This window comes from Lepus europaeus, unplaced genomic scaffold (assembly GCF_033115175.1).
Source record: "Lepus europaeus isolate LE1 unplaced genomic scaffold, mLepTim1.pri SCAFFOLD_104, whole genome shotgun sequence".
NCBI lineage: Eukaryota > Metazoa > Chordata > Mammalia > Lagomorpha > Leporidae > Lepus > Lepus europaeus.
In genome coordinates this window covers 153,136-178,384 of record NW_026909022.1, presented here as the reverse complement: position 1 = coordinate 178,384, position 25,249 = coordinate 153,136, and positions in this window count along the sequence as shown.

Genomic DNA, 25,249 nt, shown 5'->3' with positions numbered 1-25,249 from the left:
GGGGGCTGTTGGCAGCGCCCCTGGGCAGCCTCCTAGAGCCAGGGGTCTGGCAGGCTCCGGGGGCAAATGGACTACGGAAGCCGAGAGGGGCCCGTCCGCGCCAAAACCCAAAACGTGCTGCGGCCTCCAGGGAGGGACACAGGGGAAACAAGTGGCTGTGTGGCTTGCAGTGCCCGACTAGAGGGAGGGAGGTTGGCTGGCTGCTGAGGCACAGCAGGTGTCAGCCCTTCGGGAAGTGCCCGTGGATGCTTCGGGAATGGGGCCTGCCAACTCAGAACCCCCGTTCCCTGTGGCTGCAGCCGGCCAGGGGGCTCCAGGGTCGGGTGCGCCGCGGGCCTGGGGGGCTTCTTGCCTGTGTGCAGGGCTTCTACGCACAAGGTGGCACCGCATCCCGGCCCAAGGGTGGCGCACGGGGACTCAGCAGGGCCTGCCCCCGGGGCCTGCCCGCAACACCTGATTGCCCACGGGCGTGTCCGTCCACCCTCAAAAAGTTCTGCTGGGACAGCCCTGACCGAGCTCCGAGCTCCTCGCCCTTGGACCGCCCCAGTGGGCTTCAGGAGTGGGTGTGTGCCAGCAGCAGCCCTCCCCAGTCAACCACCGTGCGTCGGCCCCACCCGACAAGCCCCTAGGGCGGGTGGGGCTACCCGGGGGCCTATTTGCAACGCCGGGAAGCGTGGGGCAGTTCGGGAAGCAAGGGGCAGTTCGAGTGTGCGGCCTGGAGACACCCGCAGGTGTGTGTGCTCCCACCATGGCCGGCTGAGGCGGCTAGCCAGCACCTGGGGGCTGTTGGCAGCGCCCCTGGGCAGCCTCTTAGAGCCAGGGGTCTGGCAGGCTCCGGGGGCAAATGGACTACGGAAGCCGAGAGGGGCCCGTCCGCGCCAAAACCAAAAACGCGCTGCAGCCTCCAGGGAGGGACACAGGGGACACAAGTGGCTGTGTGGCTTGCAGTGCCCGGCCAGAGGGAGGGAGGTTGGCTGGCTGCTGAGGCGCAGCAGGTGTCAGCCCTTCGGGAAGTGCCCGTGGATGCTTCGGGAATGGGGCCTTCCAACTCAGAACCCCCGTTCCCTGTGGCTGCATCCGGCCAGGGGGCTCCAGGGTCGGGTGCGCCGCGGGCCTGGGGGGCTTCTTGCCTGTGTGCAGGGCTTCTACGCACAAGGTGGCACCTCATCTCGGCCCAAGGGTGGTGGCAGGAACCCAGGTGGCGCTCGGGGACTCAGCAGGGCCTGCCCCCGGGGCCTGCCCGCAACACCTGATTGCCCGCGGGCGTGTCCGTCCACCCTCAAAAAGTTCTGCTGGGACAGCCCTGACCGAGCTCCGAGCTCCTCGCCCTTGGACCGCCCCAGTGGGCTTCAGGAGTGGGTGTGTGCCAGCAGCAGCCCTCCCCACTCACCCACCGTGCGTCGGCCCCACCCGACAAGCCCCTAGGGTGGGCGGGGCTTCCCGGGGGGCCTATTTGCAACGCCGGGAAGCGCGGGGCAGTTCGTGTGTGCGGCCTGGGGACACCCGCAGGTGTGTGTGCTCCCCCCATGGCCGGCTGAGGCGGCTAGCCAGCACCTGGGGGCTGTTGGCAGCGCCCCTGGGCAGCCTCCTAGAGCCAGGGGTCTGGCAGGCTCCGGGGGCAAATGGACTACAGAAGCCGAGAGGGGCCCGTCCGCGCCAAAACCCAAAACGCGCTGCGGCCTCCAGGGAGGGACACAGGGGACACAAGTGGCTGTGTGGCTTGCAGTGCCCGACCAGAGGGAGGGAGGTTGGCTGGCTGCTGAAGCGCAGCAGGTGTCAGCCCTTCGGGAAGTGCCCGTGGATGCTTCGGGAATGGGGCCTGCCAACTCAGAACCCCCGTTCCCTGTGGCTGCAGCCGGCCATGGGGCTCCAGGGTCGGGTGCGCCGCGGGCCTGGGGGACTTCTTGCCTGTGTGCAGGGCTTCTACGCACAAGGTGGCACCGCATCCCGGCCCAAGGGTGGTGGCAGGAACCCAGGTGGCGCTCGGGGACTCAGCAGGGCCTGCCCCCGGGGCCTGCCCGCAACACCTGATTGCCCGCGGGCGTGTCCGTCCACCCTCAAAAAGTTCTGCTGGGACAGCCCTGACCGAGCTCCGAGCTCCTCGCCCTTGGACCGGCCCAGTGGGCTTCAGGAGTGGGTGTGTGCCAGCAGCAGCCCTCCCCAGTCAACCACCATGCGTCGGCCCCACCCGACAAGCCCCTAGGACGGGTGGGGCTTCCCGGGGGGCCTATTTGCAACGCTGGGAAGCGCGGGGCAGTCCGTGTGTGCGGCCTGGGGACACCCGCAGGTGTGTGTGCTCCCCCGTGGCCGGCTGCTGCGGCTAGCCAGCACCTGGGGGCTGTTGGCAGTGCCCCTGGGCAGCCTCCTAGAGCCAGGGGTCTGGCAGGCTCCGGGGGCAAATGGACTACGGAAGCCGAGAGGGGCCCGTCCGCGCCAAAACCCAAAACGTGCTGCGGCCTCCAGGGAGGGACACAGGGGAAACAAGTGGCTGTGTGGCTTGCAGTGCCCGGCCAGAGGGAGGGAGGTTGGCTGGCTGCTGAGGCACAGCAGGTGTCAGCCCTTCGGGAAGTGCCCGTGGATGCTTCGGGAATGGGGCCTGCCAACTCAGAACCCCCGTTCCCTGTGGCTGCAGCCCGCCAGGGGGCTCCAGGGTCGGGTGCGCCGCGGGCCTGGGGGGCTTCTTGCCTGTGTGCAGGGCTTCTACGCACAAGGTGGCACCGCATCCCGGCCCAAGGGTGGCGCTCGGGGACTCAGCAGGGCCTGCCCCCGGGGCCTGCCCGCAACACCTGATTGCCCACGGGCGTGTCCGTCCACCCTCAAAAAGTTCTGCTGGGACAGCCCTGACCGAGCTCCGAGCTCCTCGCCCTTGGACCGCCCCAGTGGGCTTCAGGAGTGGGTGTGTGCCAGCAGCAGCCCTCCCCAGTCAACCACCGTGCGTCGGCCCCACCCGACAAGCCCCTAGGGCGGGTGGGGCTTCCCCGGGGGCCTATTTGCAACGCCGGGAAGCGTGGGGCAGTTCGGGAAGCAAGGGGCAGTTCGAGTGTGCGGCCTGGAGACACCCGCAGGTGTGTGTGCTCCCACCATGGCCGGCTGAGGCGGCTAGCCAGCACCTGGGGGCTGTTGGCAGCGCCCCTGGGCAGCCTCTTAGAGCCAGGGGTCTGGCAGGCTCCGGGGGCAAATGGACTACGGAAGCCGAGAGGGGCCCGTCTGCGCCAAAACCAAAAACGCGCTGCAGCCTCCAGGGAGGGACACAGGGGACACAAGTGGCTGTGTGGCTTGCAGTGCCCGGCCAGAGGGAGGGAGGTTGGCTGGCTGCTGAGGCGCAGCAGGTGTCAGCCCTTCGGGAAGTGCCCGTGGATGCTTCGGGAATGGGGCCTTCCAACTCAGAACCCCCGTTCCCTGTGGCTGCATCCGGCCAGGGGGCTCCAGGGTCGGGTGCGCCGCGGGCCTGGGGGGCTTCTTGCCTGTGTGCAGGGCTTCTACGCACAAGGTGGCACCTCATCCCGGCCCAAGGGTGGTGGCAGGAACCCAGGTGGCGCTCGGGGACTCAGCAGGGCCTGCCCCCGGGGCCTGCCCGCAACACCTGATTGCCCGCGGGCGTGTCCGTCCACCCTCAAAAAGTTCTGCTGGGACAGCCCTGACCGAGCTCCGAGCTCCTCGCCCTTGGACCGCCCCAGTGGGCTTCAGGAGTGGGTGTGTGCCAGCAGCAGCCCTCCCCACTCACCCACCGTGCGTCGGCCCCACCCGACAAGCCCCTAGGGCGGGCGGGGCTTCCCGGGGGGCCTATTTGCAACGCCGGGAAGCGCGGGGCAGTTCGTGTGTGCGGCCTGGGGACACCCGCAGGTGTGTGTGCTCCCCCCATGGCCGGCTGAGGCGGCTAGCCAGCACCTGGGGGCTGTTGGCAGCGCCCCTGGGCAGCCTCCTAGAGCCAGGGGTCTGGCAGGCTCCGGGGGCAAATGGACTACGGAAGCCGAGAGGGGCCCGTCCGCGCCAAAACCCAAAACGTGCTGCGGCCTCCAGGGAGGGACACAGGGGACACAAGTGGCTGTGTGGCTTGCAGTGCCCGACTAGAGGGAGGGAGGTTGGCTGGCTGCTGAGGCGCAGCAGGTGTCAGCCCTTTGGGAAGTGCCCGTGGATGCTTCGGGAATGGGGCCTGCCAACTCAGAACCCCCGTTCCCTGTGGCTGCAGCCGGCCAGGGGGCTCCAGGGTCGGGTGCGCCGCGGGCCTGGGGGGCTTCTTGCCTGTGTGCAGGGCTTCTACGCACAAGGTGGCACCTCATCCTGGCCCAAGGGTGGTGGCAGGAACCCAGGTGGCGCTCGGGGACTCAGCAGGGCCTGCCCCCGGGGCCTGCCCGCAACACCTGATTGCCCGTGGGCGTGTCCGTCCACCCTCAAAAAGTTCTGCTGGGACAGCCCTGACCGAGCTCCGAGCTCCTCGCCCTTGGACCGCCCCAGTGGGCTTCAGGAGTGGGTGTGTGCCAGCAGCAGCCCTCCCCAGTCAACCACTGTGCGTCGGTCCCACCCGACAAGCCCCTAGGGCGGGTGGGGCTTCCCGGGGGGCCTATTTGCAACGCCGGGAAGCGCGGGGCAGTTTGTGTGTGCGGCCCGGGGACACCCGCAGGTGTGTGTGCTCCCCCGTGGCCGGCTGCTGCGGCTATCCAGCACCTGGGGGCTGTTGGCAGCGCCCCTGGGCAGCCTCCTAGAGCCAGGGGTCTGGCAGGCTCCGGGGGCAAATGGACTACGGAAGATGATAGGGGCCCGTCCGCGCCAAAACCCAAAACGTGCTGCAGCCTTCAGGGAGGGACACAGGGGACACAAGTGGCTGTGTGGCTTGCAGTGCCCGACCAGAGGGAGGGAGGTTGGCTGGCTGCTGAGGCGCAGCAGGTGTCAGCCCTTCGGGAAGTGCCCGTGGATGCTTCGGGAATGGGGCCTGCCAACTCAGAACCCCCGTTCCCTGTGGCTGCATCCGGCCAGGGGGCTCCAGGGTCGGGTGCGCCGCGGGCCTGGCGGGCTTCTTGCCTGTGTGCAGGGCTTCTACGCACAAGGTGGCACCGCATCCCGGCCCAAGGGTGGTGGCAGGAACCCAGGTGGCGCTCGGGGACTCAGCAGGGCCTGCCCGCAACACCTGATTGCCCGCGGGCGTGTCCGTCCACCCTCAAAAAGTTCTGCTGGGACAGCCCTGACCGAGCTCCGAGCTCCTCGCCCTTGGACCGCCCCAGTGGGCTTCAGGAGTGGGTGTGTGCCAGCAGCAGCCCTCCCCACTCACCCACCGTGCGTCGGCCCCGCCCGACAAGCCCCTAGGGTGGGCGGGGCTTCCCGGGGGACCTATTTGCAACGCCGGGAAGCGCGGGGCAGTCCGTGTGTGCGGCCCGGGGAGACCCGCAGGTGTGTGTGCTCCCCCGTGGCCGGCTGCTGCGGCTAGCCAGCACCTGGGGGCTGTTTGCAGCGCCCCTGGGCAGCCTCCTAGAGCCAGGGGTCTGGCAGGCTCTGGGGGCAAATGGACTACGGAAGCCGAGAGGGGCCCGTCCGCGCCAAAACCCAAAACGCGCTGTGGCCTCCAGGGAGGGACACAGGGGACACAAGTAGCTGTGTGGCTTGCAGTGCCCGACCAGAGGGAGGGAGGTTGGCTGGCTGCTGAGGCGCAGCAGGTGTCAGCCCTTCGGGAAGTGCCCGTGGATGCTTCGGGAATGGGGCCTGCCAACTCAGAACCCCCGTTCCCTGTGGCTGCATCCGGCCAGGGGGCTCCAGGGTCGGGTGCGCCGCGGGCCTGGGGGGCTTCTTGCCTGTGTGCAGGGCTTCTACGCACAAGGTGGCACCTCATCCCGGCCCAAGGGTGGTGGCAGGAACCCAGGTGGCGCTCGGGGACTCAGCAGGGCCTGCCCCCGGGGCCTGCCCGCAACACCTGATTGCCCGCGGGCGTGTCCGTCCACCCTCAAAAAGTTCTGCTGGGACAGCCCTGACCGAGCTCCGAGCTCCTCGCCCTTGGACCGCCCCAGTGGGCTTCAGGAGTGGGTGTGTGCCAGCAGCAGCCCTCCCCAGTCAACCACCATGCGTCGGCCCCACCCGACAAGCCCCTAGGGCGGGTGGGGCTTCCCGGGAGGCCTATTTGCAACGCTGGGAAGCGCGGGGAAGTCCGTGTGTGCGGCCTGGGGACACCCGCAGGTGTGTGTGCTCCCCCGTGGCCGGCTGCTGCGGCTAGCCAGCACCTGGGGGCTGTTGGCAGCGCCCCTGGGCAGCCTCCTAGAGCCAGGGGTCTGGCAGGCTCCGGGGGCAAATGGACTACGGAAGCCGAGAGGGGCCCGTCCGCGCCAAAACCCAAAACGTGCTGCGGCCTCCAGGGAGGGACACAGGGGAAATAAGTGGCTGTGTGGCTTGCAGTGCCCGGCCAGAGGGAGGGAGGTTGGCTGGCTGCTGAGGCGCAGCAGGTGTCAGCCCTTCGGGAAGTGCCCGTGGATGCTTCGGAAATGGGGCCTGCCAACTCAGAACCCCCGTTCCCTGTGGCTGAATCCGGCCAGGGGGCTCCAGGGTCGGGTGCGCCGCGGGCCTGGGGGGCTTCTTGCCTGTGTGCAGGGCTTCTACGCACAAGGTGGCACCTCATCCCGGCCCAAGGGTGGTGGCAGGAACCCAGGTGGCGCTCGGGGACTCAGCAGGGCCTGCCCCCGGGGCCTGCCCGCAACACCTGATTGCCCGCGGGCGAGTCCGTCCACCCTCAAAAAGTTCTGCTGGGACAGCCCTGACCGAGCTCCGAGCTCCTCGCCCTTGGACCACCCCAGTGGGCTTCAGGAGTGGGTGTGTGCCAGCAGCAGCCCTCCCCAGTCAACCACCGTGCGTCGGCCCCACCCGACAAGCCCCTAGGGCGGGTGGGGCTTCCCCGGGGGCCTATTTGCAACGCCGGGAAGCGTGTGGCAGTTCGGGAAGCAAGGGGCAGTTCGAGTGTGCGGCCTGGGGACACCCGCAGGTGTGTGTGCTCCCACCATGGCCGGCTGAGGCGGCTAGCCAGCACCTGGGGGCTGTTGGCAGCGCCCCTGGGCAGCCTCTTAGAGCCAGGGGTCTGGCAGGCTCCGGGAGCAAATGGACTACGGAAGCCGAGAGGGGCCCGTCCGCGCCAAAACCCAAAACGCGCTGCGGCCTCCAGGGAGGGACACAGGGGACACAAGTGGCTGTGTGGCTTGCAGTGCCCGACCAGAGGGAGGGAGGTTGGCTGGCTGCTGAGGCGCAGCAGGTGTCAGCCCTTCGGGAAGTGCCCGTGGATGCTACGGGAATGGGGCCTGCCAACTCAGAACCCCCGTTCCCTGTGGCTGCAGCCGGCCAGGGGGCTCCAGGGTCGGGTGCGCCGCGGGCCAGGGGGGCTTCTTGCCTGTGTGCAGGGCTTCTACGCACAAGGTGGCACCGCATCCCGGCCCAAGGGTGGTGGCAGGAACCCAGGTGGCGCTCGGGGACTCAGCAGGGCCTGCCCCCGGGGCCTGCCCGCAACACCTGATTGCCCGCGGCGTGTCCGTCCACCCTCAAAAAGTTCTGCTGGGACAGCCCTGACCGAGCTCCGAGCTCCTCGCCCTTGGACCGCCCCAGTGGGCTTCAGGAGTGGGTGTGTGCCAGCAGCAGCCCTCCCCAGTCAACCACCGTGCGTCGGCCCCACCCGACAAGCCCCTAGGGCGGGTGGGGCTTCCCGGGGGGCCTATTTGCAACGCCGGGAAGCGCGGGGCAGTTCGTGTGTGCGGCCTGGGGACACCCGCAGGTGTGTGTGCTCCCCCGTGGCCGGCTGCTGCGGCTAGCCAGCACCTGGGGGCTGTTGGCAGCGCCCCTGGGCAGCCTCTTAGAGCCAGGGGTCTGGCAGGCTCCGGGGGCAAATGGACTACGGAAGCCGAGAGGGGCCCGTCCGCGCCAAAACCCAAAACGCGCTGCGGCCTCCAGGGAGGGACACAGGGGACACAAGTGGCTGTGTGGCTTGCAGTGCCCGGCCAGATGGAGGGAGGTTGGCTGGCTGCTGAGGCGCAGCAGGTGTCAGCCCTTCGGGAAGTGCCCGTGGATGCTTCGGGAATGGGGCCTGCCAACTCAGAACCCCCGTTCCCTGTGGCTGCATCCGGCCAGGGGGCTCCAGGGTCGGGTGCGCCGCGGGCCAGGGGGGCTTCTTGCCTGTGTGCAGGGCTTCTACGCACAAGGTGGCACCTCATCCCGGCCCAAGGGTTGTGGCAGGAACCCAGGTGGCGCTCGGGGACTCAGCAGGGCCTGCCCGCAACACCTGATTGCCCACGGGCGTGTCCGTCCACCCTCAAAAAGTTCTGCTGGGACAGCCCTGACCGAGCTCCGAGCTCCTCGCCCTTGGACCGCCCCAGTGGGCTTCAGGAGTGGGTGTGTGCCAGCAGCAGCCCTCCCCACTCACCCACCGTGCGTCGGCCCCGCCCGACAAGCCCCTAGGGCCGGCGGGGCTTCCCGGTGGACCTATTTGCAACGCCGGGAAGCGCGGGGCAGTCCGTGTGTGCGGCCCGGGGACACCCGCAGGTGTGTGTGCTCCCCCGTGGCCGGCTGCTGCAGCTAGCCAGCACCTGGGGGCTGTTGGCAGCGCTCCTGGGCAGCCTCCTAGAGCCAGGGGTCTGGCAGGCTCCGGGGGCAAATGGACTACAGAAGCCGAGAGGGGCCCGTCCGAGCCAAAACCCAAAACGTGCTGCGGCCTCCAGGGAGGGACACAGGGGACACAAGTGGCTGTGTGGCTTGCAGTGCCCGACCAGAGGGAGGGAGGTTGGCTGGCTGCTGAGGCGCAGCAGGTGTCAGCCCTTCGGGAAGTGCCCGTGGATGCTTCGGGAATGGGGCCTGCCAACTCAGAACCCCCGTTCCCTGTGGCTGCAGCCGGCCAGGGGGCTCCAGGGTCGGGTGCGCCGCGGGCCTGGGGGGCTTCTTGCCTGTGTGCAGGGCTTCTACGCACAAGGTGGCACCTCATCCCGGCCCAAGGGTGGTGGCAGGAACCCAGGTGGCGCTCGGGGACTCAGCAGGGCCTGCCCCCGGGGCCTGCCCGCAACACCTGATTGCCCGTGGGCGTGTCCGTCCACCCTCAAAAAGTTCTGCTGGGACAGCCCTGACCGAGCTCCGAGCTCCTCGCCCTTGGACTGCCCCAGTGGGCTTCAGGAGTGGGTGTGTGCCAGCTCAGCCCTCCCCACTCACCCACCGTGCGTCGGCCCCAACCGACAAGCCCCTAGGGCGGGCGGGGCTTCCCGGGGGGCCTATTTGCAACGCCGGGAAGCGCGGGGCAGTTCGTGTGTGCGGCCTGGGGACACCCGCAGGTGTGTGTGCTCCCCACATGGCCGGCTGAGGCGGCTAGCCAGCACCTGGGGGCTGTTGGCAGTGCCCCTGGGCAGCCTCCTAGAGCCAGGGGTCTGGCAGGCTCCGGGGGCAAATGGACTACGGAAGCCGAGAGGGGCCCGTCCGCGCCAAAACACAAAACGTGCTGCGGCCTCCAGGGAGGGACACAGGGGACACAAGTGGCTGTGTGGCTTGCAGTGCCCGACCAGAGGGAGGGAGGTTGTCTGGCTGCTGAGGCGCAGCAGGTGTCAGCCCTTCGGGAAGTGCCCGTGGATGCTTCGGGAATGGGGCCTGCCAACTCAGAACCCCCGTTCCCTGTGGCTGCAGCCGGCCAGGGGGCTCCAGGGTCGGGTGCGCCGCGGGCCTGGGGGGCTTCTTGCCTGTGTGCAGGGCTTCTACGCACAAGGTGGCACCGCATCCCGGCCCAAGGGTGGTGGCAGGAACCCAGGTGGCGCTCGGGGACTCAGCAGGGCCTGCCCCCGGGGCCTGCCCGCAACACCTGATTGCCCGCGGACGTGTCCGTCCACCCTCAAACAGTTCTGCTGGGACAGCCCTGACTGAGCTCCGAGCTCCTCGCCCTTGGACCGCCCCAGTGGGCTTCAGGAGTGGGTGTGTGCCAGCAGCAGCCCTCCCCAGTCAACCACCGTGCGTCAGCCCCACCCGACAAGCCCCTAGGTTGGGTGGGGCTTCCCGGGGGGCCTATATGCAACGTCGGGAAGCGTGGGGCAGTTCGGGAAGCGCGGGGCAGTTCGTGTGTCGGCCCGGGGACACCCGCAGGTGTGTGTGCTCCCCCCATGGCCGGCTGAGGCGGCTAGCCAGCACCTGGGGGCTGTTGGCAGCGCCCCTGGGCAGCCTCCTAGAGCCAGGGGTTGGCAGGCTCCGGGGGCAAATGGACTACGGAAGCCGAGAGGGGCCCGTCCGCGCCAAAACCCAAAACGCGCTGCGGCCTCCAGGGAGGGACACAGGGGACACAAGTGGCTGTGTGGCTTGCAGTGCCCGGCCAGATAGAGGGAGGTTGGCTGGCTGCTGAGGCGCAGCAGGTGTCAGCCCTTCGGGAAGTGCCCGTGGATGCTTCGGGAATGGGGCCTGCCAACTCAGAACCCCCGTTCCCTGTGGCTGCATCCGGCCAGGGGGCTCCAGGGTCGGGTGCACAGCGGGCCTGGGGGGCTTCTTGCCTGTGTGCAGGGCTTCTACGCACAAGGTGGCACCTCATCCCGGCCCAAGGGTGGTGGCAGGAACCCAGGTGGCGCTCGGGGACTCAGCAGGGCCTGCCCCCGGGGCCTGCCCGCAACACCTGATTGCCCGCGGGCGTGTCCGTCCACCCTCAAAAAGTTCTGCTGGGACAGCCCTGACCGAGCTCCGAGCTCCTCGCCCTTGGACCGCCCCAGTGGGCATCAGGAGTGGGTGTGTGCCAGCAGCAGCCCTCCCCAGTCAACCACCGTGCGTCGGCCCCACCCGACAAGCCCCTAGGGCGGGTGGGGCTTCCCGGGGGGCCTATTTGCAACGCCGGGAAGCGCGGGGCAGTTCGTGTGTGCGGCCTGGGGACACCCGCAGGTGTGTGTGCTCCCCCGTGGCCGGCTGCTGCGGCTAGCCAGCACCTGGGGGCTGTTGGCAGCGCCCCTGGGCAGCCTCTTAGAGCCAGGGGTCTGGCAGGCTCCGGGGGCAAATGGACTACGGAAGCCGAGAGGGGCCCGTCCGCGCCAAAACCCAAAACGCGCTGCGGCCTCCAGGGAGGGACACAGGGGACACAAGTGGCTGTGTGGCTTGCAGTGCCCGGCCAGATGGAGGGAGGTTGGCTGGCTGCTGAGGCGCAGCAGGTGTCAGCCCTTCGGGAAGTGCCCGTGGATGCTTCGGGAATGGGGCCTGCCAACTCAGAACCCCCGTTCCCTGTGGCTGCAGCCGGCCAGGGGGCTCCAGGGTGGGGTGCGCCGCGGGCCAGGGGGGCTTCTTGCCTGTGTGCAGGGCTTCTACGCACAAGGTGGCACCTCATCCCGGCCCAAGGGTGGTGGCAGGAACCCAGGTGGCGCTCGGGGACTCAGCAGGGCCTGCCCCCGGGGCCTGCCCGCAACACCTGATTGCCCGCGGGCGTGTCCGTCCACCCTCAAAAAGTTCAGCTGGGACAGCCCTGACCGAGCTCCGAGCTCCTCGCCCTTGGACTGCCCCAGTGGGCTTCAGGAGTGCGTGTGTGCAGCTTCTTGCCTGTGTGCAGGGCTTCTACGCACAAGGTGGCACCTCATCCCGGCCCAAGGGTGGTGGCAGGAACCCAGGAGGCGCTCGGGGACTCAGCAGGGCCCGCCCATGGGGCCAGGGGTCTGGAAGGCTCCGGGGGCAAATGGACTACGGAATCCGAGAGGGGCCCGTCCGCGCCAAAACCCAAAACACGCTGCGGCCTCCAGGGACACAGGGGACACAAGTGGCTGTGTGGCTTGCAGTGCCCGACCAGAGGGAGGGAGGTTGTCTGGCTGCTGAGGCGCAGCCGGTGTCAGCCCTTCGGGGAACTGCCCGTGGATGCTTCGGGAATGGGGGCTGCCAACTCAGAACCCCCGTTCCCTGTGGCTGCAGCCAGCCAGGGGGCTCCAGGGTCGGGCGCGCCCGCGGGCCTGGGGGGCTTCTTGCCTGTGTGCAGGGCTTCTACGCACAAGGTGGCACTTCATCCCGGCCCAAGGGTGGTGGTAGGAACCCAGGAGGCGCTCGGGGACTCAGCAGGGCCCGCCCATGGGGCCAGGGGTCTGGCAGGCTCCGGGGGCAAATGGACTACGGAAACCGAGAGCGGCCCGTCCGCGCCAAAACCCAAAACGCGCTGCGGCCTCCAGGGACACAGGGGACACAAGTGGCTGTGTGGCTTGCAGTGCCCGACCAGAGGGAGGGAGGTTGTCCGGCTGCTGAGGCGCAGCCGGTGTCAGCCCTTCGGGGAACTGCCCGTGGATGCTTCGGGAATGGGGGCTGCCAACTCAGAACCCCCGTTCCCTGTGGCTGCAGCCAGCCAGGGGGCTCCAGGGTCGGGCGCGCCCGCGGGCCTGGGGGGCTTCTTGCCTGTGTGCAGGGCTTCTACGCACAAGGTGGCACCTCATCCCGGCCCAAGGGTGGTGGCAGGAACTCAGGAGGCGCTCGGGGACTCAGCAGGGCCCACCTCTGGGGCCAGGGGTCTGGCAGGCTCCGGGGCAAATGGACTACGGAAGCCGAGAGGGGCCCGTCCACGCCAAAACCCAAAACGCGCTGCGGCCTCCAGGGACAAAGGGGACACAAGTGGCTGTGTGGCTTGCAGTGCCCGACCAGAGGGAGGGAGGTTGTCTGGCTGCTGAGGCGCAGCCGGTGTCAGCCCTTCGGGGAACTGCCCGTGGATGCTTCAGGAATGGGGGCTGCCAACTCAGAACCCCCGTTCCCTGTGGCTGCAGCCAGCCAGGGGGCTCCAGGGTCGGGCGCGCCCGCGGGCCTAGGGGCTTCTTGCCTGTGTGCAGGGCTTCTACGCACAAGGTGGCACCACATCCCGGCCCAAGGGTGGTGGCAGGAACTCAGGAGGCACTCGGGGACTCAGCAGGGCCCGCCCCTGGGGCCAGGGGTCTGGCAGGCTCCGGGGCAAATGGACTACGGAAGCCGAGAGGGGCCCGTCCGCGCCAAAACCCAAAACGCGCTGCGGCCTCCAGGGAGGGACACAGGGGACACAAGTGGCTGTGTGGCTTGCAGTGCCCGACCAGAGGGAGGGAGGTTGGCTGGCTGCTGAGGCGCAGCAGGTGTCAGCCCTTCGGGAAGTGCCCGTGGATGCTTCGGGAATGGGGCCTGCCAACTCAGAACCCCCGTTCCCTGTGGCTGCAGCCGGCCAGGGGGCTCCAGGGTCGGGTGCGCCGCGGGCCAGGGGGGCTTCTTGCCTGTGTGCAGGGCTTCTACGCACAAGGTGGCACCGCATCCCGGCCCAAGGGTGGTGGCAGGAACCCAGGTGGCGCTCGGGGACTCAGCAGGGCCTGCCCCCGGGGCCTGCCCGCAACACCTGATTGCCCGCGGCGTGTCCGTCCACCCTCAAAAAGTTCTGCTGGGACAGCCCTGACCGAGCTCCGAGCTCCTCGCCCTTGGACCGCCCCAGTGGGCTTCAGGAGTGGGTGTGTGCCAGCAGCAGCCCTCCCCAGTCAACCACCGTGCGTCGGCCCCACCCGACAAGCCCCTAGGGCGGGTGGGGCTTCCCGGGGGGCCTATTTGCAACGCCGGGAAGCGCGGGGCAGTTCGTGTGTGCGGCCTGGGGACACCCGCAGGTGTGTGTGCTCCCCCGTGGCCGGCTGCTGCGGCTAGCCAGCACCTGGGGGCTGTTGGCAGCGCCCCTGGGCAGCCTCTTAGAGCCAGGGGTCTGGCAGGCTCCGGGGGCAAATGGACTACGGAAGCCGAGAGGGGCCCGTCTGCGCCAAAACCCAAAACGCGCTGCGGCCTCCAGGGAGGGACACAGGGGACACAAGTGGCTGTGTGGCTTGCAGTGCCCGGCCAGATGGAGGGAGGTTGGCTGGCTGCTGAGGCGCAGCAGGTGTCAGCCCTTCGGGAAGTGCCCGTGGATGCTTCGGGAATGGGGCCTGCCAACTCAGAACCCCCGTTCCCTGTGGCTGCATCCGGCCAGGGGGCTCCAGGGTGGGGTGCGCCGCGGGCCAGGGGGGCTTCTTGCCTGTGTGCAGGGCTTCTACGCACAAGGTGGCACCTCATCCCGGCCCAAGGGTGGTGGCAGGAACCCAGGTGGCGCTCGGGGACTCAGCAGGGCCTGCCCCCGGGGCCTGCCCGCAACACCTGATTGCCCGCGGGCGTGTCCGTCCACCCTCAAAAAGTTCAGCTGGGACAGCCCTGACCGAGCTCCGAGCTCCTCGCCCTTGGACTGCCCCAGTGGGCTTCAGGAGTGCGTGTGTGCAGCTTCTTGCCTGTGTGCAGGGCTTCTACGCACAAGGTGGCACCTCATCCCGGCCCAAGGGTGGTGGCAGGAACCCAGGAGGCGCTCGGGGACTCAGCAGGGCCCGCCCCTGGGGCCAGGGGTCTGGAAGGCTCCGGGGGCAAATGGACTACGGAATCCGAGAGGGGCCCGTCCGCGCCAAAACCCAAAACACGCTGCGGCCTCCAGGGACACAGGGGACACAAGTGGCTGTGTGGCTTGCAGTGCCCGACCAGAGGGAGGGAGGTTGTCTGGCTGCTGAGGCGCAGCCGGTGTCAGCCCTTCGGGGAACTGCCCGTGGATGCTTCGGGAATGGGGGCTGCCAACTCAGAACCCCCGTTCCCTGTGGCTGCAGCCAGCCAGGGGGCTCCAGGGTCGGGCGCGCCCGCGGGCCTGGGGGGCTTCTTGCCTGTGTGCAGGGCTTCTACGCACATGGTGGCACTTCATCCCGGCCCAAGGGTGGTGGTAGGAACCCAGGAGGCGCTCGGGGACTCAGCAGGGCCCGCCCATGGGGCCAGGGGTCTGGCAGGCTCCGGGGGCAAATGGACTACGGAAACCGAGAGCGGCCCGTCCGCGCCAAAACCCAAAACGCGCTGCGGCCTCCAGGGACACAGGGGACACAAGTGGCTGTGTGGCTTGCAGTGCCCGACCAGAGGGAGGGAGGTTGTCTGGCTGCTGAGGCGCAGCCGGTGTCAGCCCTTCGGGGAACTGCCCGTGGATGCTTCGGGAATGGGGGCTGCCAACTCAGAACCCCCGTTCCCTGTGGCTGCAGCCAGCCAGGGGGCTCCAGGGTCGGGCGCGCCCGCGGGCCTGGGGGGCTTCTTGCCTGTGTGCAGGGCTTCTACGCACAAGGTGGCACCTCATCCCGGCCCAAGGGTGGTGGCAGGAACCCAGGAGGCGCTCGGGGACTCAGCAGGGCCCGCCCCTGGGGCCAGGGGTCTGGCAGGCTCCGGGGGCAAATGGACTACGGAAGCCGAGAGGGGCCCGTCCGCGCCAAAACCCAAAACACGCTGCGGCTTCCAGGGACACAGGGGACACAAGTGGCTGTGTGGCTTGCAGTGCCCGACCAGAGGGAGGGAGGTTGTCTGGCTGCTGAGGCGCAGCCGGTGTCAGCCCTTCGGGGAACTGCCCGTGGATGCTTCGGGAATGGGGGCTGCCAACTCAGAACCCCCGTTCCCTGTGGCTGCAGCCAGCCAGGGGGCTCCAGGGTCGGGCGCGCCCGCGGGCCTGGGGGGCTTCTTGCCTGTGTGCAGGGCTTCTACGCACAAGGTGGCACTTCATCCCGGCCCAAGGGTGGTGGTAGGAACCCAGGAGGCGCTCGGGGACTCAGCAGGGCCCGCCCATGGGGCCAGGGGTCTGGCAGGCTCCGGGGGCAAATGGACTACGGAAACCGAGAGCGGCCCGTCCGCGCCAAAACCCAAAACGCGCTGCGGCCTCCAGGGACACAGGGGACACAAGTGGCTGTGTGGCTTGCAGTGCCCGACCAGAGGGAGGGAGGTTGTCCGGCTGCTGAGGCGCAGCCGGTGTCAGCCCTTCGGGGAACTGCCCGTGGATGCTTCGGGAATGGGGGCTGCCAACTCAGAACCCCCGTTCCCTGTGGCTGCAGCCAGCCAGGGGGCTCCAGGGTCGGGCGCGCCCGCGGGCCTGGGGGGCTTCTTGCCTGTGTGCAGGGCTTCTACGCACAAGGTGGCACCTCATCCCGGCCCAAGGGTGGTGGCAGGAACTCAGGAGGCGCTCGGGGACTCAGCAGGGCCCACCTCTGGGGCCAGGGGTCTGGCAGGCTCCGGGGCAAATGGACTACGGAAGCCGAGAGGGGCCCGTCCGCGCCAAAACCCAAAACGCGCTGCGGCCTCCAGGGACAAAGGGGACACAAGTGGCTGTGTGGCTTGCAGTGCCCGACCAGAGGGAGGGAGGTTGTCTGGCTGCTGAGGCGCAGCCGGTGTCAGCCCTTCGGGGAACTGCCCGTGGATGCTTCGGGAATGGGGGCTGCCAACTCAGAACCCCCGTTCCCTGTGGCTGCAGCCAGCCAGGGGGCTCCAGGGTCGGGCGCGCCCGCGGGCCTAGGGGCTTCTTGCCTGTGTGCAGGGCTTCTACGCACAAGGTGGCACCACATCCCGGCCCAAGGGTGGTGGCAGGAACTCAGGAGGCACTCAGGGACTCAGCAGGGCCCGCCCCTGGGGCCAGGGGTCTGGCAGGCTCCGGGGCAAATGGACTACGGAAGCCGAGAGGGGCCCGTCCGCGCCAAAACCCAAAACGCGCTGCGGCCTCCAGGGACACAGGGGACACAAGTGGCTGTGTGGCTTGCAGTGCCCGACCAGAGGGAGGGAGGTTGTCTGGCTGCTGAGGCGCAGCCGGTGTCAGCCCTTCGGGGAACTGCCCGTGGATGCTTCGGGAATGGGGGCTGCCAACTCAGAACCCCCGTTCCCTGTGGCTGCAGCCAGCCAGGGGGCTCCAGGGTCGGGCGCGCCCGCGGGCCTAGGGGTTTCTTGCCTGTGTGCAGGGCTTCTACGCACAAGGTGGCACCACATCCCGGCCCAAGGGTGGTGGCAGGAACTCAGGAGGCACTCGGGGACTCAGCAGGGCCCGCCCCTGGGGCCAGGGGTCTGGCAGGCTCCGGGGCAAATGGACTACGGAAGCCGAGAGGGGCCCGTCCGCGCCAAAACCCAAAACGCGCTGCGGCCTCCAGGGACACAGGGGACACAAGTGGCTGTGTGGCTTGCAGTGCCCGACCAGAGGGAGGGAGGTTGTCTGGCTGCTGAGGCGCAGCCGGTGTCAGCCCTTCGGGGAACTGCCCGTGGATGCTTCGGGAATGGGGGCTGCCAACTCAGAACCCCCGTTCCCTGTGGCTGCAGCCAGCCAGGGGGCTCCAGGGTCGGGCGCGCCCGCGGGCCTGGGGGGCTTCTTGCCTGTGTGCAGGGCTTCTACGCACAAGGTGGCACCTCATCCCGGCCCAAGGGTGGTGGCAGGAACCCAGGAGGCGCTCGGGGACTCAGCAGGGCCCGCCTCAGGGGCCAGGGGTCTGGCAGGCTCCGGGGCAAATGGACTACGGAAGCCGAGAGGGGCCCGTCCGCGCCAAAACCCAAAACGCGCTGCGGCCTCCAGGGACAAAGGGGACACAAGTGGCTGTGTGGCTTGCAGTGCCCGACCAGAGGGAGGGAGGTTGTCTGGCTGCTGAGGCACAGCCGGTGTCAGCCCTTCGGGGAACTGCCCGTGGATGCTTCGGGAATGGGGGCTGCCAACTCAGAACCCCCGTTCCCTGTGGCTGCAGCCAGCCAGGGGGCTCCAGGGTCGGGCGCGCCCGCGGGCCTAGGGGCTTCTTGCCTGTGTGCAGGGCTTCTACGCACAAGGTGGCACCACATCCCGGCCCAAGGGTGGTGGCAGGAACTCAGGAGGCACTCGGGGACTCAGCAGGGCCCGCCCCTGGGGCCAGGGGTCTGGAAGGCTCCGGGGCAAATGGACTACGGAAGCCGAGAGGGGCCCGTCCGCGCCAAAACCCAAAACGCGCTGCGGCCTCCAGGGACAAAGGGGACACAAGTGGCTGTGTGGCTTGCAGTGCCCGACCAGAGGGAGGGAGGTTGTCTGGCTGCTGAGGCACAGCCGGTGTCAGCCCTTCGGGGAACTGCCCGTGGATGCTTCGGGAATGGGGGCTGCCAACTCAGAACCCCCGTTCCCTGTGGCTGCAGCCAGCCAGGGGGCTCCAGGGTCGGGCGCGCCCGCGGGCCTAGGGGCTTCTTGCCTGTGTGCAGGGCTTCTACGCACAAGGTGGCACCACATCCCGGCCCAAGGGTGGTGGCAGGAACTCAGGAGGCACTCGGGGACTCAGCAGGGCCCGCCCCTGGGGCCAGGGGTCTGGAAGGCTCCGGGGCAAATGGACTACGGAAGCCGAGAGGGGCCCGTCCGCGCCAAAACCCAAAACGCGCTGCGGCCTCCAGGGACACAGGGGACACAAGTGGCTGTGTGGCTTGCAGTGCCCGACCAGAGGGAGGGAGGTTGTCTGGCTGCTGAGGCGCAGCCGGTGTCAGCCCTTCGGGGAACTGCCCGTGGATGCTTCGGGAATGGGGGCTGCCAACTCAGAACCCCCGTTCCCTGTGGCTGCAGCCAGCCAGGGGGCTCCAGGGTCGGGCGCGCCCGCGGGCCTGGGGGGCTTCTTGCCTGTGTGCAGGGCTTCTACGCACAAGGTGGCACCTCATCCCGGCCCAAGGGTGGTGGCAGGAACCCAGGAGGCGCTCGGGGACTCAGCAGGGCCCGCCCCTGGGGCCAGGGGTCTGGAAGGCTCCGGGGGCAAATGGACTACGGAAGCCGAGAGCGGCCCGTCCGCGCCAAAACCCAAAACGCGCTGCGGCCTCCAGGGACACAGGGGACACAAGTGGCTGTGTGGCTTGCAGTGCCCGACCAGAGGGAGGGAGGTTGTCTGGCTGCTGAGGCGCAGCCGGTGTCAGCCCTTCGGGGAACTGCCCGTGGATGCTTCGGGAATGGGGGCTGCCAACTCAGTACCCCCGTTCCCTGTGGCTGCAGCCAGCCAGGGGGCTCCAGGGTCGGGCGCGCCCGCGGGCCTGGGGGGCTTCTTGCCTGTGTGCAGGGCTTCTACGCACAAGGTGGCACTTCATCCCGGCCCAAGGGTGGTGGTAGGAACCCAGGAGGCGCTCGGGGACTCAGCAGGGCCCGCCCATGGGGCCAGGGGTCTGGCAGGCTCCGGGGGCAAATGGACTACGGAAACCGAGAGCGGCCCGTCCGCGCCAAAACCCAAAACGCGCTGCGGCCTCCAGGGACACAGGGGACACAAGTGGCTGTGTGGCTTGCAGTGCCCGACCAGAGGGAGGGAGGTTGTCCGGCTGCTGAGGCGCAGCCGGTGTCAGCCCTTCGGGGAACTGCCCGTGGATGCTTCGGGAATGGGGGCTGCCAACTCAGAACCCCCGTTCCCTGTGGCTGCAGCCAGCCAGGGGGCTCCAGGGTCGGGCGCGCCCGCGGGCCTGGGGGGCTTCTTGCCTGTGTGCAGGGCTTCTACGCACAAGGTGGCACCTCATCCCGGCCCAAGGGTGGTGGCAGGAACTCAGGAGGCGCTCGGGGACTCAGCAGGGCCCACCTCTGGGGCCAGGGGTCTGGCAGGCTCCGGGGCAAATGGACTACGGAAGCCGAGAGGGGCCCGTCCGCGCCAAAACCCAAAACGCGCTGCGGCCTCCAGGGACAAAGGGGACACAAGTGGCTGTGTGGCTTGCAGTGCCCGACCAGAGGGAGGGAGGTTGTCTGGCTGCTGAGGCGCAGCCGGTGTCAGCCCTTCGGGGAACTGCCCGTGGATGCTTCGGGAATGGGGGCTGCCAACTCAGAACCCCCGTTCCCTGTGGCTGCAGCCAGCCAGGGGGCTCCAGGGTCGGGCGCGCCCGCGGGCCTAGGGGCTTCTTGCCTGTGTGCAGGGCTTCTACGCACAAGGTGGCACCACATCCCGGCCCAAGGGTGGTGGCAGGAACTCAGGAGGCACTCGGGGACTCAGCAGGGCCCGCCCCTGGGGCCAGGGGTCTGGCAGGCTCCGGGGCAAATGGACTACGGAAGCCGAGAGGGGCCCGTCCGCGCCAAAACCCAAAACGCGCTGCGGCCTCCAGGGACACAGGGGACACAAGTGGCTGTGTGGCTTGCAGTGCCCGACCAGAGGGAGGGAGGTTGTCCGGCTGCTGAGGCGCAGCCGGTGTCAGCCCTTCGGGGAACTGCCCGTGGATGCTTCGGGAATGGGGGCTGCCAACTCAGAACCCCCGTTCCCTGTGGCTGCAGCCAGCCAGGGGGCTCCAGGGTCGGGCGCGCCCGCGGGCCTGGGGGGCTTCTTGCCTGTGTGCAGGGCTTCTACGCACAAGGTGGCACCTCATTCCGGCCCAAGGGTGGTGGCAGGAACTCAGGAGGCGCTCGGGGACTCAGCAGGGCCCACCTCTGGGGCCAGGGGTCTGGCAGGCTCCGGGGCAAATGGACTACGGAAGCCGAGAGGGGCCCGTCCGCGCCAAAACCCAAAACGCGCTGCGGCCTCCAGGGACAAAGGGGACACAAGTGGCTGTGTGGCTTGCAGTGCCCGACCAGAGGGAGGGAGGTTGTCTGGCTGCTGAGGCGCAGCCGGTGTCAGCCCTTCGGGGAACTGCCCGTGGATGCTTCGGGAATGGGGGCTGCCAACTCAGAACCCCCGTTCCCTGTGGCTGCAGCCAGCCAGGGGGCTCCAGGGTCGGGCGCGCCCGCGGGCCTAGGGGCTTCTTGCCTGTGTGCAGGGCTTCTACGCACAAGGTTGCACCACATCCCGGCCCAAGGGTGGTGGCAGGAACTCAGGAGGCACTCGGGGACTCAGCAGGGCCCGCCCCTGGGGCCAGGGGTCTGGCAGGCTCCGGGGCAAATGGACTACGGAAGCCGAGAGGGGCCCGTCCGCGCCAAAACCCAAAACGCGCTGCGGCCTCCAGGGACACAGGGGACACAAGTGGCTGTGTGGCTTGCAGTGCCCGACCAGAGGGAGGGAGGTTGTCTGGCTGCTGAGGCGCAGCCGGTGTCAGCCCTTCGGGGAACTGCCCGTGGATGCTTCGGGAATGGGGGCTGCCAACTCAGAACCCCCGTTCCCTGTGGCTGCAGCCAGCCAGGGGGCTCCAGGGTCGGGCGCGCCCACGGGCCTAGGGGTTTCTTGCCTGTGTGCAGGGCTTCTACGCACAAGGTGGCACCACATCCCGGCCCAAGGGTGGTGGCAGGAACTCAGGAGGCACTAGGGGACTCAGCAGGGCCCGCCCCTGGGGCCAGGGGTCTGGCAGGCTCCGGGGCAAATGGACTACGGAAGCCGAGAGGGGCCCGTCCGCGCCAAAACCCAAAACGCGCTGCGGCCCCCAGGGACACAGGGGACACAAGTGGCTGTGTGGCTTGCAGTGCCCGACCAGAGGGAGGGAGGTTGTCTGGCTGCTGAGGCGCAGCCGGTGTCAGCCCTTCGGGGAACTGCCCGTGGATGCTTCGGGAATGGGGGCTGCCAACTCAGAACCCCCGTTCCCTGTGGCTGCAGCCAGCCAGGGGGCTCCAGGGTCGGGCGCGCCCGCGGGCCTGGGGGGCTTCTTGCCTGTGTGCAGGGCTTCTACGCACAAGGTGGCACCTCATCCCGGCCCAAGGGTGGTGGCAGGAACTCAGGAGGCGCTCGGGGACTCAGCAGGGCCCACCTCTGGGGCCAGGGGTCTGGCAGGCTCCGGGGCAAATGGACTACGGAAGCCGAGAGGGGCCCGTCCGCGCCAAAACCCAAAACGTGCTGCGGCCTCCAGGGACAAAGGGGACACAAGTGGCTGTGTGGCTTGCAGTGCCCGACCAGAGGGAGGGAGGTTGTCTGGCTGCTGAGGCGCAGCCGGTGTCAGCCCTTCGGGGAACTGCCCGTGGATGCTTCGGGAATGGGGGCTGCCAACTCAGAACCCCCGTTCCCTGTGGCTGCAGCCAGCCAGGGGGCTCCAGGGTCGGGCGCGCCCGCGGGCCTGGGGGACTTCTTGCCTGTGTGCAGGGCTTCTACGCACAAGGTGGCACCTCATCCCGGCCCAAGGGTGGTGGCAGGAACCCAGGAGGCGCTCGGGGACTCAGCAGGGCCCGCCCCTGGGGCCAGGGGTCTGGAAGGCTCCGGGGGCAAATGGACTACGGAAGCCGAGAGGGGCCCGTCCGCGCCAAAACCCAAAACGTGCTGCGGCCTCCAGGGAGGGACACAGGGGACACAAGTGGCTGTGTGGCTTGCAGTGCCCGACCAGAGGGAGGGAGGTTGGCTGGCTGCTGAGGCGCAGCAGGTGTCAGCCCTTCGGGAAGTGCCCGTGGATGCTTCGGGAATGGGGCTGCCAACTCAGAACCCCCGTTCACTGTGGCTGCATCCGGCCAGGGGGCTCCAGGGTCGGGTGCGCCGCGGGCCTGGGGGGCTTCTTGCCTGTGTGCAGGGCTTCTACGCACAAGGTGGCACCTCATCCCGGCCCAAGGGTGGTGGCAGGAACCCAGGTGGCGCTCGGGGACTCAGCAGGGCCTGCCCCCGTGGCCTGCCCGCAACACCTGATTGCCCGCTTGCGAGTCCGTCCACCCTCAAAAAGTTCTGCTGGGACAGCCCTGACCGAGCTCCGAGCTCCTCGCCCTTGGACTGCCCCAGTGGGCTTCAGGAGTGGATGTGTGCCAGCAGCAGCCCTCCCCACTCACCCACCTTGCGTCGGCCCTGCCCGACAAGCCCCTAGGGCGGGCGGGGCTTCCCAGGGCGCCTATTTGCAACGCCAGGAAGCGCAGGGCAGTCCGTGTGTGCGTGGCCTGGGGACACCTGCAGGAGTGTGTGCTCCCCCTTGGCCGGCTGCTGCGGCTAGCCAGCACCTGGGGGCTCGTGGCAGCGCCCCTGGGCAGCCTCCTAGAGCCAGGGGTCTGGCAGGCTCCGGGGGCAAATGGACTACGGAAGCCGAGAGGGGCCCGTCCGCGCCAAAACCCAAAACACGCTGCGGCCTCCAGGGAGGGACACAGGGGACACAAGTGGCTGTGTGGCGTGCAGTGCCCGACCAGAGGGAGGGAGGTTGGCTGGCTGCTGAGGCGCAGCAGGTGTCAGCCCTTCGGGAAGTGCCCGTGGATGCTTCGGGAATGGGGCCTGCCAACTCAGAACCCCCGTTCCCTGTGGCTGCATCCGGCCAGGGGGCTCCAGGGTCGGGTGCGCCGCGGGCCTGGGGGGGCTTCTTGCCTGTGTGCAGGGCTTCTACGCACAAGGTGGCACCTCATCCCGGCCCAAGGGTGGTGGCAGGAACCCAGGTGGCGCTCGGGGACTCAGCAGGGCCTGCCCCCGGGGCCTGCCCGCACCACCTGATTGCCCACGGGCGTGTCCGTCCACCCTCAAAAAGTTCTGCTGGGACAGCCCTGACTGAGCTCCGAGCTCATCGCCCTTGGACCGCCCCAGTGGGCTTCAGGAGTGGGTGTGTGCCAGCAGCAGCCCTCCCCAGTCAACCACCATGCATCGGCCCCACCCGACAAGCCCCTAGGGCGGGCGGGGCTTCCCAGGGGGCGTATTTGCAACGCCGGGAAGTGCGGGGCAGTTCGTGTGTGCGGCCCGGGGACACCCGCAGGTGTGTGTGCTCCCCCCGTGGCCGGCCGAGGCGGCTAGCCAGCACCTGGGGGCTGTTGGCAGCGCCCCTGGGCAGCCTCCAGAGCCAGGGGTCTGGCAGGCTCCGGGGGCAAATGGACTACGGAAGCCGAGAGGGGCCCGTCCGCGCCAAAACCCAAAACACGCTGCGGCCTCCAGGGACACAGGGGACACAAGTGGCTGTGTGGCTTGCAGTGCCCGACCAGAGGGAGGGAGGTTGTCTGGCTGCTGAGGCGCAGCCGGTGTCAGCCCTTCGGGGAACTGCCCGTGGATGCTTCGGGAATGGGGGCTGCCAACTCAGAACCCCCGTTCCCTGTGGCTGCAGCCAGCCAGGGGGCTCCAGGGTCGGGCGCGCCCGCGGGCCTGGGGGGCTTCTTGCCTGTGTGCAGGGCTTCTACGCACAAGGTGGCACTTCATCCCGGCCCAAGGGTGGTGGTAGGAACCCAGGAGGCGCTCGGGGACTCAGCAGGGCCCGCCCATGGGGCCAGGGGTCTGGCAGGCTCCGGGGGCAAATGGACTACGGAAACCGAGAGCGGCCCGTCCGCGCCAAAACCCAAAACGCGCTGCGGCCTCCAGGGACACAGGGGACACAAGTGGCTGTGTGGCTTGCAGTGCCCGACCAGGGGGAGGGAGGTTGTCCGGCTGCTGAGGCGCAGCCGGTGTCAGCCCTTCGGGGAACTGCCCGTGGATGCTTCGGGAATGGGGGCTGCCAACTCAGAACCCCCGTTCCCTGTGGCTGCAGCCAGCCAGGGGGCTCCAGGGTCGGGCGCGCCCGCGGGCCTGGGGGGCTTCTTGCCTGTGTGCAGGGCTTCTACGCACAAGGTGGCACCTCATCCCGGCCCAAGGGTGGTGGCAGGAACTCAGGAGGCGCTCGGGGACTCAGCAGGGCCCACCTCTGGGGCCAGGGGTCTGGCAGGCTCCGGGGCAAATGGACTACGGAAGCCGAGAGGGGCCTGTCCGCGCCAAAACCCAAAACGCGCTGCGGCCTCCAGGGAGGGACACAGGGGACACAAGTGGCTGTGTGGCTTGCAGTGCCCGGCCAGATGGAGGGAGGTTGGCTGGCTGCTGAGGCGCAGCAGGTGTCAGCCCTTCGGGAAGTGCCCGTGGATGCTTCGGGAATGGGGCCTGCCAACTCAGAACCCCCGTTCCCTGTGGCTGCATCCGGCCAGGGGGCTCCAGGGTGGGGTGCGCCGCGGGCCAGGGGGGCTTCTTGCCTGTGTGCAGGGCTTCTACGCACAAGGTGGCACCTCATCCCGGCCCAAGGGTGGTGGCAGGAACCCAGGTGGCGCTCGGGGACTCAGCAGGGCCTGCCCCCGGGGCCTGCCCGCAACACCTGATTGCCCGCGGGCGTGTCCGTCCACCCTCAAAAAGTTCAGCTGGGACAGCCCTGACCGAGCTCCGAGCTCCTCGCCCTTGGACTGCCCCAGTGGGCTTCAGGAGTGCGTGTGTGCAGCTTCTTGCCTGTGTGCAGGGCTTCTACGCACAAGGTGGCACCTCATCCCGGCCCAAGGGTGGTGGCAGGAACCCAGGAGGCGCTCGGGGACTCAGCAGGGCCCGCCCCTGGGGCCAGGGGTCTGGAAGGCTCCGGGGGCAAATGGACTACGGAATCCGAGAGGGGCCCGTCCGCGCCAAAACCCAAAACACGCTGCGGCCTCCAGGGACACAGGGGACACAAGTGGCTGTGTGGCTTGCAGTGCCCGACCAGAGGGAGGGAGGTTGTCTGGCTGCTGAGGCGCAGCCGGTGTCAGCCCTTCGGGGAACTGCCCGTGGATGCTTCGGGAATGGGGGCTGCCAACTCAGAACCCCCGTTCCCTGTGGCTGCAGCCAGCCAGGGGGCTCCAGGGTCGGGCGCGCCCGCGGGCCTGGGGGGCTTCTTGCCTGTGTGCAGGGCTTCTACGCACATGGTGGCACTTCATCCCGGCCCAAGGGTGGTGGTAGGAACCCAGGAGGCGCTCGGGGACTCAGCAGGGCCCGCCCATGGGGCC